Source organism: Propithecus coquereli, unplaced genomic scaffold, assembly GCF_000956105.1.
Source record: "Propithecus coquereli isolate 6110/MARCELLA unplaced genomic scaffold, Pcoq_1.0 Scaffold225, whole genome shotgun sequence".
Classification (NCBI taxonomy): domain Eukaryota; kingdom Metazoa; phylum Chordata; class Mammalia; order Primates; family Indriidae; genus Propithecus; species Propithecus coquereli.
In genome coordinates this window covers 2,322,938-2,341,470 of record NW_012147745.1, presented here as the reverse complement: position 1 = coordinate 2,341,470, position 18,533 = coordinate 2,322,938, and positions in this window count along the sequence as shown.

Sequence of the window (18,533 nt, the reverse complement as noted above, 5' to 3'; positions counted from 1 at the left end):
GCAGCTCAGAATTCGAGAGGGTCTGCACCACTATAACCCCCACCCAATTACCCCCAACTTTAAACAGAGCTGGTTCTCTTTCGTCTGTTCAACGCATGGGGCTTCTGCATAAGATTTCATCTGAAGAAAGTGCTTCGCTGCTGAAATACGGTTTTAAAGCCGTTCTCATACATAATGCTGCTGCGGTGCCAAGTTATCTACATTGCTTTTTATACATTACTGTTTCTTTGATTTAAGAATTTATCCCTGTTGCCATAGTGCCTCCTCCAGTGCTAATTGAATGGAATCAGAATGTCATGGAGGCATGTCTTGGAACTAAGGTCTTAGTGCTGAAAATTCCATTTCACAGGCTCTTTCCTCATGCTCCTGACATTTTGCTGATAGTAGTCATTTCATAGACATTCTTCCCATTTCCTGCTTCATTTACTCACTCAAAACACTTGAGAATGATTTCTGCCTCTGTAAGACTTGTAAACACTCAACTTCGAAGTCATGAGTAAGCAAGTGAAATTCTTAACAGACAAGTGAATTTACCAGTGAGTTCCACTAGTGTAGACACTAAGCAAATACAGTATGGCTGTCCTTCTAATAATCTACCTGCTTACCTGGGATGGTGGTAATTGTTTGAAGTTTATAGTTTGAAGATGAACATTAAATTAATAAAAGGGCAAACTTTGACCCAAGAGAAGAAAAAATGTCTCTTCCTTTGTGTCAAAGCTGGCAATATGTTTGTTACGGTCATGTACTTGGTCTATTTGTTGTTGTTGTTGTTGTTGTTCTTGTCTTTCTCTGCTAATCTTTTTTATCTTCTTCATATTCTAGTTAATTAAAATGTAAAGTTTTAAAATATATCACATTTGAGTGTTGTTAGCATTCAAAGAATTCAAATCTTCATTTGTATTCAATTTACTTCCATCTCATTTCATCATAATGATATATTTGATTTATAAAAAATTTTTCTTCCTAAAAAATGTTTTCTTAAACATATTTAGGGAATTCAAAATGTTCTCTAAAATTCAGCTTTAAACAATAAATAATAGTCATATCATGACTTTTTGTATAGAGTCTTATTATATAAATAATAGTTTCCCTGCTTAAAAAATTGATTAAAAAGCATGAAAATTAGGTAAGTATACACAAATATTTCAGATTCACATTGATTTATTTTTATATTAGCTGCCTTTGGGGATTTTTTTGGTGTAGTATCTTCCTTTGAATTCCCTGGAAACAGAATCCATGAGAAATTTGTGTGCATGGAGTTTTGGGAAGTGTTTGGGAACAACAGCTGTAAGGAAATGAGGGAAGCAAGTTGGACAGAGGGAGAGGCTCACCTGTAACGACACCGTTACCACACAGGCTGCAGATCATCACAGGAGCTCTTGACTTAAATGGCTCCTCAGAGTCTCCCAAATTAAGGCAAGAGGGCCTTTCTTTCCTTGCCACATTGACCAATCATTGGATACAGAACACCCCTGAGGAGAGGGCATACCTTAGGAAAGGCAGTTTCCTTCAGCCAAGGGCAATGCCAGGAGAGGGGCACAGCTCTGAGCTGTCTGCAGCCAACCCTCTCAGCAACTGGGGGAATAAGTGCTCCCGTTCTAAGGGGGGTGAGGGTATCCACACAGTACAGTGCCCCCACCCTCATACCCAGACAGGAACTTTGAGGGGCAGAATGATGGGTATGTGTCTGAGGAGTGCTAAGAACTTCCATTCTGTCTCATATCTTGTTTACCATTCACACCGATTATTTCTAATAACTTTAAATGCATGATTGAGTAAAGTAAAAGACGTTTGTTGATACAATGAAAGTACAATAGGTGGTAGACAGAATAAGAAAAACACGCGAGTGATTTGCCCGTGCCTAAAAGATCGATTATTATTTCATTTGTGTTAAAAGTATATTAATGAAAGAAGCATGGACACAAGCAATGAATTTTCAGAAGTTGGCTTTTTTAGATATGTAGTACATTTCTTAGGTAGGGAGAAAAAAAGAGTAAATCACAAGGAAATTATTTCATGTGCTTCAGTGATTAAATGGGCTAGTATTGGCAAGACTCTGAAAAGCTGGGTAGTATTCTTGTACAGGAACCACCAAAACCATCACAGATGCCTTCAAATAGCACATAGACAGAAAAACATTAAAAAACCAATAGAGATAAGACAGACTAAATGAACAATGTCTTCAGCCTAAAGATTCTGCTATTGGACTAAAACAGCTGAAAATATACTACAGCAACCCTTGCACAGTACTGTTAACTGAAACTGGCACATATCGGAACCACAGAAAGTGAGGACTGTATTTATTAACTTTTATTTCGATTGTTGCAATTTTTATTTTCCTAAAAATCTGCCTCTATCTTTAAAATTATTAAATTGTCTGAATCATTATTAGACTGTAAGCTCCATGAAAGAAGAGATCTTGTCTGTTTTTACTCATTAATTTCATGCCTACAGCTTAACACAGTACCTGGCCCCAAAACAGAAATTCAATAAAATATTTGATGAACGAGTGGATGAAGCATCAACCAACTGAAGTAAGGTACAGCAGTCTGGTGATCATGCACTCTTTTCTCAAACTATCTGGTAAATATCTGAATTATTTGCTGGGTGAATCTTGAAAAGCTAACAGAACTTTCCATAGTAAGCTGTTAGTGCTTGCTTCTTTCTCAGAGATACATAATTTTATAGCAATCCTTCCTAATATTGTACTCTATGCAAAGATTAGTTCTTCTATTTCCAACTATTCACTATAGGTATAGTTCCCAAAAGAATTGCTGTCTATATGTATATATAATTGGTGAAGCCTATAGTGATTATTTTATATTTTTTAATAAAACAAATTTAGGCTTTTAAATTCAGCTAGAACAATAATTTTCTTGTTAACTTCAAAAACAAGTAATAAAAATTAAATTTTCTAACTCTGCTCAGTGTTATTCATGCTCACACAGATCGAGCGACCCAGTATGCACAACAGAAAAAAGTACAGATATTAAATAAAGGGTAGAAATGCAAATATGAAATGTAGCAATGCTTAAGGGCATGGGGAAAGCTGAATAATGACTAGAAAACAGAATGCTTAACCCTAAAGAGTTTCTTAAATTTGTTTTTAACTAGCAGACTTTTAAACAGGAGACAGTAACTTCTTTACATTTATATAAGAAATATGCCCTCATACTTTGGAATTGCCAAATTTGTGATTTATATACTGATTATAGAAGCTCTGGTGCTTTCTTCCAAATCACATTTCTGCCAATCACCCTTGTTTCTTGGACTGGATTCAAACCTCAAATTCACTCATTTTCCACTTTTCTGAAGTTTAGCTCTCATTCTTGGTTTATCTCTCTCTCTTACTTGTCATGAAGATATATAGTTTTCTGGTTTTCATCACTAAGGAACAAGTAAAAAACGGCTTAATATGTGAATAGCCATTGGCTTAATTCTCATGGCTTGAGTGGCTGGTACCCCGATTCAAATGGACACCTCTGCACAGCACTCTCCCTATAGTCCCTTGTGTAAAATTCATGAAAGCTGAAGAACTACCATGTTTCAAGGAGAGTAACAACAATAGAAGCTTAACCACAGAAGGATATTGGAAAAGATGAGAAACAATAACCCACAGTTGAGTGAATTACCAATTCCACAGTGAATTCAAAGGAAACAAAATTAAGGAAGAGACATTACAAAAATGACTTTATGTGGCTTAAGAACTTTGATTAAAAAGATAAAAAAATTAGAAAAGAAATTTTTTTTAATCTATTCTTACTATTCTGTTTCCTATTACCATAATAAATGAAACGAGGCCATGGTAGAAGAATAGAGTTTATTTTTCCATTCAAAGTTGTTGTTGGTTATTTTTGTTTTTGTTTTGTTTTGTCTGTATAAATAAAGTGACAGTTTGGCTAAAAGAGAAATCTTTTCTCTTCGAAGATGCTCCTTATTATGTTGGTAGAGCAGAACAAAACCCATGTTCTTTTCAGTGACTACAAGTTGGTAAACAATGCCCAGTCTTCCATTCAGAAGTTGTGTGAGTTCTAAACAAACTAACTAACATCAATTTGATTTTGAGTGGGAAGATGGCTTTCCTAGGACAATTAAGAAGACAACAAGAGGAGGAGGAGATTTTGTTCTCTTTTTCTCTTAATAGGAACATTGTTGTATAAATGCTGCCTAAGCTGTCATTAAAGCCACTTTTTATTTGCCTTAGCTTAGGTGACTAGCAGACAAACTGTATTATTGTCTTTTAAAGCTGAGAACAAGAGCCCATTGCAGTAGGTCTGCTTTGAACATTGTTATTGAAGCCCCCTTGATTAGCTTTAAGGTTTGCAATATGTGTGTGTAGTGCTCAATAGATTGCAAATGGCATCTATATCTATTATCACTTTCAATCCTCACAAAAACACCACGACTTAAGCAGGGATGATATCTAACAAATTACAAAACTCATGTGGAGCTCAGCCATGCCTGAAAATTTTTAATAATTCCCCAGGGTTATTTAATTCATGGAATATTGCTCTGTGACACATTTCCCTTTGCAAGTAATCATGGAAATAATTAAATGTTGGGCAAGCACTCTTCCTACAAAGTTATATTAAGATATTTTATTAATATTAACAGAGAATGTAATATAGCACATATATCAAGCATTATATATGCGTACTGCTATGTACAGGGTTATAGCTGTTGAGAATATCCGGGCTAGATAAGTTTGTAAAAAAAAACAAACAAACAACAACAAAAACAAAAGCCTTATTCTGTTTGCCTGCATCCAAAGCCTGAAGATGCGTGCTGCTTCATTATTTCAGCCTCAATTTCTATGGGGTCGTGAAAATTGAATGAAATATCTCTCCTGGATCCTTTCCACAAAAACTTTTACTTTCATATCAGTATAAAGCATTGTGTTTTCAAGGAGATTTGGCACTAGTGTATAACCAGCCTGGTTTGGATCCCACAGGTGTGCAGCTTTCCTTTCCCACCTGTGTGTTTAATGATTGTGTCTTGTTTGTCTGTGGCTTCTCTGGGAATCTGCTCTTCCAATCAGGTTTGCTTGATATTTTGCCTTGCAAACAAATCACTTTCCCTGATTGCTGTGTGTCGGAGCAATCTGTCAGGCTCTCTACCTTCCCAGCAGTCCGCTGCTCTACACAGCGCCTGTCGACACTGTGCTTCAGTGTCCTTGCCGGACTCTATCTGTCCTCACAGCTTGCAGCTGTCCCCACATCAGCTCACTCAGCCACTTCTGTGCAGTTGTCCTGTTGTCATCTATTCTTCTCACTTGTGGCACTCCACTGTGGCAGTCTTTGCCAGTAGGCTGGCTGCATACCCAGACGTTGTTGTTGATGATGGTCCTGGCATGCCATTTAATGTTAAGCATTATTCACAAGTACATGGGAAGAACCAGGTGGGTTTTCTAATCCATCTCTGTCTCATAGCTATGGGTTAGGATGCACATTGCAGCCCTGTCTGTCTAAACCCTCATTTTATGTCAGAAGCATGATGCTGTGTTGGCATTTTCCAACTTCAAAAAAAAGCATATTTATCTTTTTAATCTAATTTTCTTCTTGTATTTATTCTGTGCAACCTTAGGCAAAATGCTGCCCACATAGTCTTAACTATCTATTTCGTATTGTGATTGCAAACTGTAGATATGGAATTATTAATACCGGTGCTTTTCCTATACAGCTCTTCTACACTGAACAGTATCTAAAACCTAGATGCCACCTTGTGATTCCCTGGTTGCATTGCTAGTAAAAACTAGAATTCTACTACCAGGCCATAGTCAATTCCTATGTAGTAACACTGTAGGTTTTCAAATTTTACTACTGAAAATAATATGTGATTATGAGATCAAAATAACATTTTGATCTTGGGTATATCTATGCTGTCTTCCCCTTGAAGTAAACTTAAGATGATAATGAAACTTCATTTAAGATTATCTTTCAAAGTTTTAATTTAAAAGTTCTCATAAGCAGTCATTTGTTTACTGGTTGGGTTTCTTGGCATTTGAGGTCTCTCTACATTGAGAAGCTCCTTGTCAGTTATGGTTGGTAAGGAGCAGAGTTTCTTTGCCCTTCCACAAAGGCAACTATAAGGAAAACAGAGCTGTCTTTGTCAGTTAGCAACTGCTTAAGCAGTAGCTGCAGCTATCGACCTTGGAGCACAGTTTGCGGGGTACAGGTCAAACTTTCCGGTGACTATAGGCCAAATCTTGAATTTTCATGAAGACAAACTGTGCTCCAATATTTCACCTAACGTTTATATCTAAGAAATGTGCTAGATATTTTAATATTCACTGTCTTATTTAATCCTGAGAATAACTTATGAAATATATTATTTTCGCCATGGCATAAATTAAGAAAATGAGTTTTGGAATGGTTTAGTTAATGGTCCAGTTATACAACTTGTAAGTGAAATGGGCAGTGAGTAATCTTGTAGGTCTGATGTGTTCTCTCCACCACTCCATTTGTCGAATTTGTCAGTCTCGTTCTGTGTTCTCAGTTCTTGGTATGTTCTTGGCCGAAAAATGACCAGACACACCAAAGGCAAGGCAAGTGTGAAACAAAATTTACTGAGAGGGAGCAAGATAGGATTATAGAGCAAGAGCAAGATATAGGTTTACAGAGCAAGATACATACACCACAGATGACAACTGCACCCCTTGTTGTAGAAAAAGAGCTTGGTTATGGTCTGGGTCTTGTTTTATAGTGTCCGGATAGTGACCTCCCTGTGGTTCGGATGTCATCATGGAACCACTTTGATGGACAGTTGGGAAAGGACCTTTTTAACAAATCTAGTGCTTGGAAAAATAAGACCAATAATGTGCTATTCAGTTCCACTTAAATTTTAGCATCTCTGCTGATGCCTGCCTTAAAAACCCCTCATGATAATCAATGAGTTTTGCTTCTAGGATGAATTCGTCCAGTTCCTGCTAGAATATCTTTCCTAGTTTTCATACTTGTCATTGTAGCCAAAAATATTTTATCTAAGAAGTCAGGGAGAGAGAGGTTTCTAAGTATGATGGTAAGGTCCCCATTTTTAATTGTCACAGTAGAGAATGAAAGCTCAGTTCTGAAGGTTCCATTTCTGTATCATTTAGGTATTTCAAATAAAAGCTAGATAACAAACAACCACAAAGTATCAGCAGCATACAATAATAAACATTTATCCAGCTCGTGAATCTGTGAGTCACATGGGGTGGGCTGATCCAGGCTGGGCTGGGGAGCTATGATAATCTCAGCTGATTTGCACCTGTGAATGAGATCAGCTGGGGATTAGGCTGGGCTCCACTGGGGCAGTTTACTTCTGCTCTACATTTCTCTCATCCTCCTCCTTGGATAAACTGGTTAAACTGGGCAAGTTCTCACAACAATAGTGGAAGTACTTGAGAGCAAATTCAGTAGTGCAAGCGTTGTTTAAGCCTTTGGTCACGTCATGCTCACTAGTGTTTCATTGATCAAATTAAGTCACCTTGCGAAACCCAAAGAAAAGGGGTAGGGAAGAACATTCCACCTCACCTCCTTATTGGGACAAACTACAAAGGCTCAGAGCAATGAGCAAGGATACTAGAAGAGGTAAAGAATTAGAGAACTTAAAAGAGTCTACCAGAATTGTTAACCTGTTTTTCTTGAGTATCATCCCATCCAAAGTTATATAGTGTTCATTTTGATGGTATCCGCTCTAGATGCAGGCACTATTCATTCAACCATCCACCCATTTATTCACTGCTCATTTAATGCATAATATTTAGTTTTTTAGCCATGTGCTGCTTAATAAAAATATATTCTGAGTCACATATGTAATTCTAAATTTTCTAGTAGCAACATTTAGAAAAGGTAAAAAGAAACAGGTAAAATTAAATTTAATAATATATTTCATTTAATCAAATAAATCCAAAGTATTATCATTTTAATATATAATCAATATAAAAGTTATTCATGTGATATTTCACATTCTTTTTAATTTTCTTTCCTTTTTTTTGGCACTAAATCTCAAAAATCCAGTGAGATCCAGCACATCTCAGTTTGGGCTAGTGACATTTCAAGTGCTAAATAGCCACAAGTACCTAATAGCTATTGCATTAGTGAAGTTATTGACTACTGTGGAACTTCATGCTGAGGATACAAGATACCTGACCTTACGGATCCTACAGTCTAGTGAGAAAGACAGAAAAAATAATCCAAAGCAATAAACAATTGTAACTGGTACTATGATGGAACCAAATAGTATGGTAAAATGGATAATGACCTAAGGGGAATTAATTTAAATAGCATAGTCATTATATATCTTTATGAGAAGTTCTGAGAAATTGTATACACAAGCATACAATGTGTAATGATGAAATCTGGGTAATTGGGATATCCATCACCTTAAATATTTATCATTACTCTGTGTGGGGAACATTCCAAATCTACTCTTCTAGTTATGTTAAAATACACAATGGATTATTTTTAACTATAATCATCCTATTGTGCTACCGAGCACTGGATCTTATTTCTTCTAATTTTATTTTTGTACCCATTAACCAATCTCTCCTTATCCTCCCCTTCCCACTACCTTGCTCAGCCTCTCATGACCACCATTCTATTCACTACCTCCCTGAGATGAGTTTTTGTAGTACCCACATATAAGCGAGAACATGTGATATTTGTGAGAAGTTCACATTCTAACTGACTTTTTGGGGAAGATGTTTGTGTTTATACCTCTTGGGTCTTTTGCACTGTGCAGCACCTCCTCTCCTTATTCTAATAGTTCTCTGTTACACACCTTCATATAAAACTCATCAAATTTCCCAATCTCCTAGCCTGATTTAGTTGGAGACATATCAACATGCCTTGTCAAAGTCTTTCATAAAAAGCCACCACATTACTGTGCTCCTAAGTCTGGCAACAAAGATACAGTTTGTTGCAAAACCAATATAGTAAAGGGATATTACCTGAGATCTTGTTACTAGGTGGATAAATTTTTACATTATGACTTCACCTGATAAGAGCCCAATTTTTGATGATAGAAAAGATGAATGGAAAAGTTGTTTTTCTCAGTGCTTATCATTGTTTTTTTTTTAATGTTGGTGGTAATAGAGAAAATGCAAAATGAAAGTAGATAAAAGGGAAAATATTGCTTCAGAAGTAGTACAAAGAATAAAAGAGGCAGTGAATGGAGAAGGTGAGGAAAAAAGGAAACACGAACAGTGTTTATCTATTCTTAACCTGATTAAGCTTGTAACTGCCCAAAAGAAAGTTTTGACATTTCCACACTAAATTATCCAAGCAAGCTTTATCAGAGAGTAATTTTTAAAAAGCAATTATTAATATTGTCTATTGAAGTTGCAGATAAAGGATCCTGGCAAGAATAGGAAAAGGTATTTTCTTTGTAGTCTAAAAAATTCTGATGTTTCTTTAAATATAGAGACATAGCTTTAAAAACTGAAAGAGCTTTCTTTTAAAAGCTATGAATCACCCTGTGATTTCTTTCTCTTTTTTAATCCTGTTCTGCTTATTGCATGCCTTTTTCACTAGTGATTCTTTGCTTTGACTATGTAACCCATTGATATCAAAACTACTTTGGTCAAATGCCCTCACGCTTCATTATTCCTCAGGCAAAATGGCAGGTCCCAGGAATGGCACTTGGAATAACACTCTTGGTGTACCCAGAGCACCTTTAGCTTTCATTGCTGGTATGATCAGTACTCACCTCTAAACGGCAAACAGTTTAAGTAGTTTTGGGGTGATACATATTCAGTACAGAGAGCAGCAAACTGTATTTTAAGCTCTGAGATGCTGTTTTCACAAGATATTACTGAAAACTACAGTTATGGCTCTGTGTTTTCATACCAGACACTTTAGAAAATGACTATAATTACATAGAGAAGAGAGTCCAGATTACATGGTGGGCTTTTTTACACTTTAAATTACAAAAATATATTTGTGCATCTACTTCAGTTTTTTGTAAAGGATTTAAATCAGAACAGCAACACGGGTCTTGTGTTTAGTGACAAAGGACCATTTCAAGTTAACCATTCCAAATAATAGTTGTCACCACCAGTGGATGTATGCCAGATATCTCCTCTCCTCTCCTCTCCCTACACAACCGTATCTGACATTCTGGATTTTAACATTGAAATATTTTGGGCCATTTCATGTCATTGAGATATTTTCAGATGGGGATTAAAAATAAATTGAAGAGAGTCAAGCAGTAGTAAAACTGATGACAAATTAGTGCTTTATGAATGGAAGGCAGCTACAATAGGGTGAAAACATGATGAGGTTGAGAGCCACCACCACCACTGCCCCCCCGTCTCAGTAAGTGTGCAGGTGACTTTGATTAAAGTGATAGAAGAGGGAGTTTGGCATCAAAAGCATCATCATTAACTCAGGGACAGAAAATGGGCATGTGGAGAGGAAGAGTCTTCACTAAGCAACAGTGAAAGTCACTTAGTAAAAAATAGAAAGGATTATTAGTGGAATGGAGAGAAAGAGATATGTGTGTGTGTGTGTGTGTATAAAAGCTTAAAAATTTACTTAAAACAATTTAATCTGAAGTCAGTGATAAATTGCATGTTTACAAATTATCTAATAATCTTTATATTGCCATGGCTAAGAACAAGGAAAAGTACACCATTGAACAAATGAATGACTGTTACTTAATTTAAAAAAATTTAGTGACTATGGGTTCATCTATTTCTGGATATTAAGCCCCTTCAAACAGAAAGGAGGATCTAAGAATTAGATAGGTTTTCAGCTACAACCATTGGCACCTTGTCTGCAGGAGGTACACCTGCTGCTGTCTTACAGAAGAGATGGAGCCCTATCAACTGCAGAAAAAGAGGTCGGAGCTAAGTATAGGTGGAAAAACAGGGCCACAATTCTAATCTCCTAGTTTCAAACCAGAACTCTAGTCTCTTAACTGAAGCCTGAACAGAGAAGTACAAACGAGAGGAGATGGAGGTCTAACTATCAAATGCTTATTACTTACCTCCTACATCCTTCCCTCTCTGTGGAAACCCCATTGCAATTTCAAGATTAGGGGCAGAGCCACTATTAGCCCCACTTGGAGCTTTTGTGCAGATTGTTAAAATGCACTTCTTTCTTCTGGTGGATGCACCCTCTTATCAGGGTAACATGTTGGTGAGCAAAATGCATGCTTGGTTTGAGCTGGTGAGCTCACCCTCTCCACTAGGTGCCCTTGTGTGTGATGATGGTGGTCATCAACAGGTCTGTTTCAATGCATCTTGTTAACTGAAAATTAATGATAATAGAATCCAAATCAAGGAGGACTCTTTTCACATGTGCAATGAGTTGAAACAACTGCAAATGGAAGTCACTTAAAAAGCAAAAACCTGACAAAGTTGAAGTTTATAGTTGAAAGTTTACCTGTGATTTTTTTCATAATCTTAATTTAATCTCTGATTACCTTCAACATTTCTTAATGTCTAGTGTAGAGAGTGTTAAAATAGGAAAAACGTGATCTTGATCTGTCTTTAAGAGCTCTCAAGCCAATAGTGAAAAAAGTAAAAAATATTTCAAAACAGAAATGCACAATAATTACATATTTGTAACTGACACCAAACCTAGATTTCATTTATTATTCAGCAAAACAGTGGTACAAAGGAACACTGGCAGATCATAGAATTGAATAAAGACTTTATGTAGAATAACCTATTAACTAATACAGAGAGAGAGGGGGAGACAGAGACAGAGATAGAGAAAAGAATGAACTTGGTTCTTTGTCTTTACTTCAGCGTACAGGTCTATAATATTCAACTTTGTCCATCATCCAGCTGACAAACTTTGAGTAGTTGGTGACATCTCAGAATATCTAGTCAGAAAATGCAAAATAGTAGACCAGCTTTCTTCTAATGGTTCCTTTAAGCTCTCTAAAAATTTCTTTTTTTTTCCTTCTTTTTTTCTTTTTTAACTTCCTACATAGTGGAAGAGTGGTCCTCTAGCCAAATAAGCAAACTATGTCAAGGCCAGTCCTCTATACTGATGCTTTTCCCTTTGACCAAACCAGCAGAAGCTCTCCTGGGCTGAGTTTATGTGGTCCATAGAGATACTATTAAGCAATTTCTGGATCTTCTTCTAGCAAAGCAAGAGACACCAACATTTTCCTGGGAAAGTTCTTCTCCAATAATCACATAAGGTTTACATTTAGAAATTGGAGAGTTTTACTCATTTAATAATCATCAAGCAACTTCATTGAAATAGATTTGTCTCCTTTAATTAGACTAAACCTCAACATTTCTGTTAGCAGTGAACTTTGTGTTTCCACTACCATGATTACCTTTCTGTATTTGCTATAGTATGTTGAAAGCAGAGGAATTTTTAAAACCTTGAAATTCTAAATTACTATAGGTAAATAAGCACCTAGTAACCTTTTTTATTAAATATTGATGAGCAGATAAAATATTGTTTTTCAAAAGCTTATATCATGACAGTGCTTATATTTTGCTTCTCTTCCCTCTACCTGTCTTCCTTGTTAATACTTTATCCTATTTGCACACAGGGTGGTTTTCATTAGTTAGTTAAAAATATAGGCCTCGCTTGTGTAGAAAATTATATCAGACTAGAAATTAGAGTCCAGAGTAATGAACAGTCTTTGCCCGTGTGTGTGTGTGTGTGTGTGTGTGTGTGTGTGTGTGTAAAGGGACTTTTCCCAGAAATCCCAGAATCATGCACTCATAGGCACCAAAGGTGCTTGAAGGACATATATTCAGTAATTCTCAACTCAGGTTGCATATTAAAGTTACTTGGGGAATTTATGAGGCTTAGATTTTTTCATCCCAGACCAAGTGAACCAGAATCTTTGAGGATGTGGACTGGGCATTGGTATTTTTTTAAGCCAGATATATTCTAAAGTGAAGTAAAAGTTTGGCCCAACCTGTTTTTATATGGAGAGATAAAATAAAAATATTTCAGGAAGAAATGATTTATCTTAGGCCATAGCAGAGCCTGGATTAGAAGCCACATCACCTAGCCCCAGTTCAGAGCTATTTTCCTAACAATCCAGTACTCATACCTTGTTTTATTTTTGACTTATTTGAACTTTCCCTTGGTAATAACATTAACAGAACAATCACGCTTCTTAAATTTTTCTGTAAAATAGATTTTTTTTGTCAACTAGAGAATGGATGCTGTACAACAGTGTAAATTAGCACATGAATTTCTACATTTCCTGGCATAGTTTACCTCCTTGCCTTTCACCAAAAATAAGTTAATCTCTGATTGTTGCAAAGAGTTTTTGAAACATATCTATAATTTTTTTATACAAGTCAAGAAGGTATCTTAAGTCATTTCAGCATATATAGATCAATTTTTAAATCATCATAAAAAGTATGTATAAATCACTTTCTGAGAAACATTCTGAGAAAGCAGTACTGATAACACAGGCCCAGAGTTAGCAGTATTGAAGATGTAGATAGTTAAACATTTTCCTGTTCTTTGACATCTATCTTTTCTGTATGTGTATATCTGTTGAGTTCATCAAAGTCTAAAATATTTCAATTCAGCATAAAATTGCGGGACCGATTGTTATACAGCATGTGTTTTATCTCGTGGAAAGATGGAAAAGCGTATCTAAATGCATCATGCCTATGCTCAGAAATAATGCAAATCTTCTGTCTTGCCAGTGCCAGAAATAAATGAAAACGATAGTAGATAAAGACTAGGAACATTTTTCTCTTTTGCTCCCATGCAAAATATCGTGTGTGGTGACCATCATCATGCTTTAAGCATCCCCTGTGAGCCAAACATTCTCTCATGGGCTGAGACATGTCGAAGGCATAGTCTCTACCCTGCAGAGACTCTTCCCCCCCAAAAAGGCACAGAAAAATTCAACTTTTATGAATCGAAAGAAAATAGACAAATGTAATTTAAAGTATTTGGGAGTAAAGAATAAACATTTACATAAGAAAAAATTCATAAGTATAATGATATTCTATGAATTATGAATAGAGCTATATACATTCACACATTTTTCAATCTATTACAATTATTCAATAGAGACTTATTCACCTAACTGGATAGTTAAACTGAGTGTCTATATGTATAAGTGGGTGTTACATTATGTGAGTTGTGTATGATTTGTACAAATTATCACTATAGTGCAAAAATTACAAAAATTCATGAGCAGAAAATGTCCTAACAATCATTTTTTAAAAGACCTGCAAAAATGTTTATAGCAGAACCACAGAGTAAAGGAGGTAAGTGTATTGAGCAGAGCAGACCAGACGTCTGTAATGATCCCCATAATAGATCTGCCCTTTTCAAATTTACCAGGGTTCAGGGTACGGGTTTCTGAATTATTGACCTATGAGTTTGGCTCAAGAAAGCAATCTTATTCTGATCAGCGTCACTAGGGAGTGAAGTTTCTGAACTACAAGGTTGATTCATGAATGTGGACCACTCCTGACGACTCTTGTTTCCAAACATTGGTGTTCTTTGTGTCCTCTACTCAGAGTGCCTCTTTCTGGCCTGGCAGTTACTGGGGGAACTGATCGGTAAAGGTGGATGGTTATGAGGGATACACCATCCAGACAAAGGGAAATTGCAGGAATCATCTAAAGAAGTGACTTCTCCAGTTACCAGGAGGATGTGGGATCCTGATCAAGATGGGCAACTTCTGATTCCTGGATTTTCTCTTCTTCTTTCTTAAAGCTAGCAGTTGTCAGACTATGTTCTAGAGAACTCTAGGGTTCTTTGTAAGGATTGTTTTGTGGGAGATGGATCCTCTTAAAAAGAAAAGAAAATCAAAATTTTAACTACTACTGTCATCTAGCCATCTTGTTATAATCTTAGCTTCTCTAATCATATTCCAGTTATGCATCTTTGTAATGACATTATTTTTAGGTCTCCTCAATGAAGTATTGGGATTGCCCAAACTCTTCTGTCACTCATTCATTGAGAAAATCACAGAAGGCTGATCATCTAGAAATAATAATGGATGTATGTTTTTCATTTGATTAGTTCTTATCATGCAAGATCATTTCTCTTGTTTCCTTGGGAAATTTTCAAAATTATGAGTTATCATTTTACTTTTTATTAACAAGAGCTGTCATAGTGTGTTTTAAATCTTTGAATTAGAGTTAGATTTTAAAAAACCGTTTTACCTTTTTTTGCAATTTTGAGAGGAACAACTACATAAAGTATACATAAATAGGCAACTCATACTCTCAGCAAAAGAATCAATTTTTAAAGAAATATAAAAAGTTTGTACTAAATTATAGAACATATATCAATTTTCTCGCGAAAGGACAAACCCGATTTTGTTAATAGATTGAGAAATTAATAAATAAAGCAATAAGTTTAGCAAGTGAAATGTCGTACACATGAAAAACAGCTTTTTCGCATACACAAAGTATGTTGAAAGAGGCAGAGCATAAGAATCTATTCTTCCATCATTCAGTTAAGCTCGTTTTTTATTTATATAAAGAGGAACAAAATAAACAGTGCAGCTTCAGCCTACCCCTTGGAGTTTAAGTATAGGGAAAATGAAATCATGACTAACACGCTGGTGGAATTTCTTATTTTGCTTGAAAAGCAATTGAATATTAAATCATGATTCACTAGTTTCCTAAAATATCTTTTAGTACTCTAGCAAAAAAAGTGTAAAATATCCTGCTCTTGGATTTTTAAGAGAACTATTTGTAGTCATTCTCAAAATGCATTTCATGCGGGAACGTTTCTTTTTTTCTTTCTTTCCGTTTTTCTTTTTTTAATTTTACAAATTCCCCAACAGATTCAATATCCTGAGATAACTAGGAGGTATTTATAACTGAATAACGGGTCTATAGAAACCCATAGGCAATTACTTCTTGTATAAATATGCCTTAGGCAAACTTCGACTTGTTTTAAGAACCAGAAAATTAAATCTGCCGAAGAATTTTATTCAGGCACAAAATTTGCATTGTATACTCTTACATTTCCCGGGCTCTCTTCCTTTTGAATCTTTTAAATACTAATTCTGTGATTCTTTACCTTGGAAAATATTGTCTAGCCACAGCAAACACAATCAGAAGCCTTGGAGAAACATGTCTCCCTGTGTCTTCCTGTTTAACATAATATATTCTCAGCCCCACTGTTTCCTTGCCTTTAGTCTCCCTGTGCACATTTTGTTAGACTACCCTAGGGAATGTGTCTATTATTTGGGGTGATGTTAATATATAGTGTAAGCTAGAATTTCATACCTACCTTTAAGCCTCTGAAGGTCCTTTTCTTCTCCTCAGGTAAATATCTAATCACTAGGAATTTAACTTGTACTTAAAGTAACTATCTTCCAAAATAATCAGTCTCTACTCAAAAAGACCTCGGTTCTTCGTTATTAAAAGCACCAAATTTTGCTTCTATTTTTCAAAGATAAATAACGTCTAAAGAGAAATATAAAACATTTGAAAATATGACAGTGAAAATAGCAAATATCATGCTTGAGTGTTTGGCCATATAACTCAAGGCTTATCTTATTCTGTGTCATGAAGAGAACAGTGTCTGTGTAATTAATCTGTGTAAATTGTGTAGAATGTGATCAAACACAAGTTTCCTATTTTTTGCTTTTTTTGACAGAGTAATAATATATTTCCTCTTCTTTATTTCTAAGCTTATAGGGAAGTAATAACCTAGCCATTGTGAGAGAGAATAAACTTCAACCTTATAAAAAGGAATCAGAGTTGAACTATCAATATCAATAAAATCAGACACCGAAGATGGTGGACGAGAAACACAACCAGCCAGAGTGTCTCTGCAAGAAGGAAAGATTTTAGATGAAAGTGAAAAAAACAAACAGGCAGACAAACATAGATCAGGTGAGGTTTGGAAGGAAGGGTGTCTGTAACTACAGGAGACTCCATGGGAAGAGATTGCAGAGCAGACCTGGAGAGAGAAAGGAATCGGCCGAGTCTAAGCCCGGAGAGGCTTGGAGACCAGCAACAAGGGTAGGTGGAGTGGTTAAATTTCCCCTCCCACCCCTTGCATCTCAGACTGCTGGTGAGCTCCCGAGCTGCTGGAGAGACCTGGCAACACCAGCCGAGATACTGCTGTCACCAGTGAGCAGAGAGCCTCTTGCAGACAGGGGACCGGGATCCCAGCTCCCTCAGGGCATCTCCTGCCCCTCAGACCTGAGCCAATTGGCAGGCACCATATTGCTTGATTCTACCCTTTCCCTCCTCTACCCATGGCTGTCAAGAGAGACAATTTAGCCACCACCCAGAGGCATCCACACGGAATGGGACCTTTTCTTTTGGGGCCCTGCAGCAGACTGAGGGGTACTCAGACTGTAAGTGCCCTACCTGCGGGTCCTCCCAGGTGCTGCTTGCCTGCTGACTCCAGCAGAGCAGGGAAAACACAGAGGAGAGAGGCATTGATTCAGCTTGGGCACCCTGTGGGTGACTCAAAACCACCATTCTTCTCCCTGGCAGCATAAAGGATTGATGCCCCAGACCTGGGGTACAGGCCTCTAGGCCAGGTCCTATACACCCAGGTCTCAATCAAATTGCCTGGGGACACAGAAGGGATATTTGTGAACTAGTCTACTGAGGTGTGTGTGCCTTCAGGGCAAATCAGAGTAGGTCCTAGCTGTAGCATGCTCTAGTGGCAACCCTCCTTCCATGGGAGGGTTGCTCTCCGAGCTCAGTCCCTGATTCTGGACAGCGAACTTCCCAGCTCTCATCACAGTCAGGGGAGCTCCCCTGGTTTGAGTTCCTGCCTGCTGTTAGGGGCCCAAGAGAAACTGCAGAATAGAGGAGGGTAGAAAGGAGCGGGGCCTGCTCCAGACTGCGGGTCTCAGATGGCCCCACCTCCACAAGCAGACTTTCTGGCTGAGTGGGGCCATTTCAGCCCCTCCTTGGAAGCTTGGCCCAGAAGCAGAGAACAGACCTTTGACTCCTACTAACAGCATTTGTGAAGCTTGAGGGCAGTCTCACCCAACCCAGGCCCACCCTGCCTAACTCCCCAACATACCCCTCCTGAGGTGGAGAATAAGGACACACCTGGAAGTCCTAGGGCCCTGCCCACCACCTGAGGCACTGGAGTGCCTCTCCAGAGGAACAAGAGCTGGTAATAGGACCCAAAAACAACATCGCAGCTTGCTCCTCCTGGCAAGTGCCACCTACTGACAGAGAGGTCAACTTACATGCCCTTTTACTGCGTTTACTGACTCATCACACAGGGTGTGGTCGATTCTCACCCACAAGCACTACCTACTGGCTCAGAGACTAAATTGGGCATGACATTATCGAAATGAAAATCCAAAGATAAAAAGCAACAGTTGATCCAGATGGGAAGGAATCAGTGAAAGAACTCTGGAAGTATGAAGAATCAAACAAAAATCCCACCCCCAAAGGGGAACACTGGCTCTCTAGCAATGGATATTGACCAAACGCAGAACACTAAAATGACAGAAGAAGAATTTCGAGCATGGATTATGAGAAAACTCAATGATATGCAACAGAAAATGCATACCCAATACAAAGAAACCACAAAAAAATTCCAGGATCTGGAAGAAAAATTCACTACAGAAATTGAAATATTAAAAAAAAAATCAAACAGAAC